This window comes from Delphinus delphis, chromosome 7, assembly GCF_949987515.2.
Source record: "Delphinus delphis chromosome 7, mDelDel1.2, whole genome shotgun sequence".
NCBI lineage: Eukaryota > Metazoa > Chordata > Mammalia > Artiodactyla > Delphinidae > Delphinus > Delphinus delphis.
In genome coordinates this window covers 19902531-19906611 of record NC_082689.1, presented here as the reverse complement: position 1 = coordinate 19906611, position 4081 = coordinate 19902531, and the positions used below count along the sequence as shown (strand labels likewise).

Genomic DNA, 4081 nt, shown 5'->3' with positions numbered 1-4081 from the left:
TATCTCTTCTAGTCAGAGGCTAATATTACTTTGTCAAGAGATGGCCAAAACCCACAGGTCCCCAATTATGAGATCATTTAGTCATTCAACAAATATCTATTTTGAATCCCCATGTGTTGAGAATACAATGGTAAACAAACACAGGCTCTGCTCTCAGGAGGATTTCAACCTGGTAGAGTAGATTTTTAAATGAGCAGAAATAAGATAGAAAACTATGAGCAGGCACTGAACCCACTGGGCTTCAGCAGCGCAGGGTCCAGTCTGAGACTGGCCCTTCACGTCTCCCACCTCAAACTACTGCAGCTGGACCCCTGAGTTCCAGGCCCTTAGTACAGCTCACACCCTGGAACTGTGCCCTTCTGTGACCAACTTCATTCCACAAGCACCCATGTCATCAGCATCATGGGCAAAACAACACCAAAAACTTACTCTGTGAAGCTCAGTGGAACTAAAGACATAGAGAAAACACCCAGTAGGGATGGCCAGGAGAAGTACCAGATCCTGAAGTACAACTGCTAGGAACTCATAAAGAATCACTAGAAAGAGGAACCCAAGAAAGAATTCACCTAGTTGATCAGAAATTGAGCAATAAGGAATTGGAAGAGAACTATGGTCTAAATGAGATACAGTGCTGTCCAGCATGAGAGCTGAAGAGCTTTTGGTTCAGGACAGCCCCAGTACACTCAGGTCTTTCAAAGAAACATGAGGGATTGTCAAATTTCTCAGTAGATGGTGTGGGGCTTCCCCATCCTTCTATGGACAGGAGCTGTCCTACGCTGGCTTGCATTTGGAATTCAGTACTCCAATGATAAGTGTGCATGCTTAGATAGTGTGTACTTGGGTTCTGTGCTTGCTCTGGTTGGGGTGATATTTGCTTATTTCCAATAAGTGAAAAGCACCAACATCATGTTAAGATTCAGTAAATTATTCCTTTCCAAGTTTTTGTCATCTGGGACGCAAGGGAGAGTACAATCCCTGAAGAGCAGCTAATGGTCCGGAACATGGTGGAGATTAAGGGTGGAGACCAAATTTCTAGGGATATCAGGTGGCTGGCTTCTCAGTGAGCTAAAACAGATAATTTATCTCTCACTAGGAGGTCTGAGCCCCACTCCTGTTCCCGTGACTTTACTCATGGCAATCCCCTTGAAACAAAGAACACTGGCTTCTCTTCTACAACTTATTTTAAAGGTGTGGCAACTGGCACAATCACCAACACAGACAGATTGCCTCAATGGCTTCAGGAATTGGCAATAGGAAGACAGCCATTGCCACTGAGATTGAGCACTTCGTTTGTTTGTATTGTGGCAGAAGTGACCACTTCACCAGCATCCTTTTCTTTATTATCACAGTGTCCATGAAGTATGTCCTGGACTCCACCACCTTCCTCATTGGTGTCACTGTGGCCCATGAACCTGAGGACCTCCTGGTGATTGTCACTGTCACTCCATTAATGACATAAAAACAAGTGGCCAAGAACTGCCTGGAGATGAACCTGGAAGCAGTGAAGACCTCAGTTCCACCTCTATCATTTGCTCTGACAAGACCAACCCTCAGACTCACAATGGAACCCATGTGCGGTGTGACAAGCAGATCTATGTGGCTGACACATGACGAACAGAAAAAACAACTCCTTGCCTGAAGCTCTGGAATCTGGGCTTCCTTATTCAAGATAATAACACTGCATAACCAAGTTGAGTTCAAACAAGGACACGAGAAACCATCATGGAGAAAGTTGTGGTTGGAGGTCATTTTCAGAGGTCATTTTGGGGGATGTGATAGAAATTAGGAAATGAGACTGCAAAGTGCCTGGAATCCCTTTTGATTCTACCAACAAATTTCAGCCCCCATACATGAGACGGATGACCCCAGTGACAGATGCTGCCTCACGATGATGCAGGGGCCCCTGAGAAGATCCTAGAGAAGTGCAGCACCATCATTATTGATGTCCTAGAGCAGCCTCAGGTCAAGAGCACAGCTAAGGCCTTCCACACCATGTACATGGAGTTAGGGGTTCTGGAGGAGCCCCATTCTGGGTTTCTGTCACCTCTTCCTGCCAGCAATCAAGTTCCCAGAAGCCTACTCATTTGACAGATGTCATGACCTTTCCCACCTCCAGTTTCTGATTTGTGGGCTCTTGTCAAGGACTGATCCCCTTCGGTCCACTGTGCCTGAGGTACTTTCCAAATACCAGAGTGCTGGGGTCAAGGTTGTTATGGTCACAAGTGATCATCCCTTCACAGCCAACACTATTGCCAGGTATCATTTCAGCCAACAGTGAGATAGATGGTGAAAGACATTGAAAAAGCCTCAACCTTGCTATGGAGCAAGTACACAAATAGGGTAAAGCCACTGTGATGTCCAGGATGGAGCTGAAGGACATAAATCCAGAGCACCTTGGATGAGCTCTTAACCAAGTACTTGGAAACCACCTTTGCTCAGACATCCCTCCAGCAGAAGCCAATCACTGATGTGGGCTGTCAGAGACAGATGCACTTGTTCCCGTGACAGAGGATGGACTTAACGCTTCTCCAGCTCTAAAGAATGCAGATGTTGGGATTGCCATGAGGGTAGCAGGTTCTAATGGATCCAAAAGTGCAGGCCACACAGTCTTACTGGATGACAGTGATGTCTTTGCGTCTCTAACCACAGGGTAGAGGAAGGCCACCTCATCTTTGACAACCTAAAGAAGATTATTGCTTATACTCTGACCCAGAGCATTGCCAAGCTTTGCATTTTTTTGATTTACACTATTGTCGGGCTTTCCCTGATTACTGGCATCATCACTATCTTGTTCATCAATTTGGGCACAGACTTAACTCCCTTATTGCTCTATCCTATGGGAAAGCTGAAAGTGTCATTTTGAACCAGAAACCCCACCATAAGAAAATGGACAGATTAGTGAACAAGTCACTTGCCATGTAGTCCTGCCAACACACTGGCCTCATGCAAGCCCAGGAGCTTTCGTTGTCTATGTCACCATGTATGCACGGAGGAGATTTAGGCCCAGCACTGTCATTAACCTCTGGAGAAATGGAGGAATAACAGCATGAACGACAGGGACGATTGTTATGGACAAGAATGGACGAGGTATCAGAGGAAATACCTATAATGTACAGGCTACACAGCTGCTCTCACTGGCATCATGAACTACCAAATAGCATATCTGATCATGAAGAAGACCTGGAGCAATTTCATCTTCCAACAAGGTCTTTCCAGAAATAAAGCCATCTGGCTAGGGATTGTCTCACAGCTTATCATAGCAGTAATTCTCTCCTATGGCACTGGAAGTGTCACAGCCCTAGATTTCACCAGGCTCCTGGCTCAGGATTGGTTTGTAGATATGCCACATCCATATTCTGCTTTGGGTGTATAATGAGGTGTGAAAACTTTTTATCAGACTTTACTGTGGAACCTGTTGGGATAATATATCACTAACACCATCTTTTTGCCCAAGTGTCCCCACTTCACATTGGTGATGATCTTCAGTTCTCTTGTGTAAGAATGACATCATCCAAATTTATACCAGAGAAAGACAAAAACTATATGAAAGGCACTCAATTGATGTTTTGTACTTTACAGCTGAGATTTGACTATTTATGTATAAATTTTATCTCTATCTCCGGTTTTTAAATATGTAAATTTCAAGGTGATGATGTAGAGAAGAAACACTTATTTGTATATACATAGATTTCCAAGATATTAAGTAATCTTGTGTAACCCAGATATCTGCTGGGGTCTCCCTGCTTTTAAGCTCTAGGTAGGATTTCTCATACCTCTATTGTACATCCTGTTGAAGATCAATGCCTTTCTCAAGATGTCTATGAGTTCCTGGGGAAACTGTCCACTTTGCTCAAAAATCCAACTCAAGGTTTGCAGGAAATGGAGAAGGGGGCAAGGTTACATCATGAGAACATGGACATGCCCCACTTTGAGTCTCAGATGTTGTCAGAGCGTGCTTTCCCTGCCATGTCACCCCTCACCCCCAACTCTCAGCATCTCACTGGTGCATCCATTTTTGCCTCACCTCTTCTCCCCTACTACTGGAACGGCAGTTGGACTTCTTCCAATTCCTGCTCCAAAT

The 4081-nt window shown here is 44.7% G+C and overlaps 1 pseudogene; it reads left to right on the top strand.

Annotated features, from left to right (window-relative positions):
- Positions 1-402: 402 nt before the first annotated feature.
- Positions 403-3476, top strand: LOC132428773 (potassium-transporting ATPase alpha chain 2 pseudogene; annotated as a pseudogene).
- Positions 3477-4081: the final 605 nt, after the last annotated feature.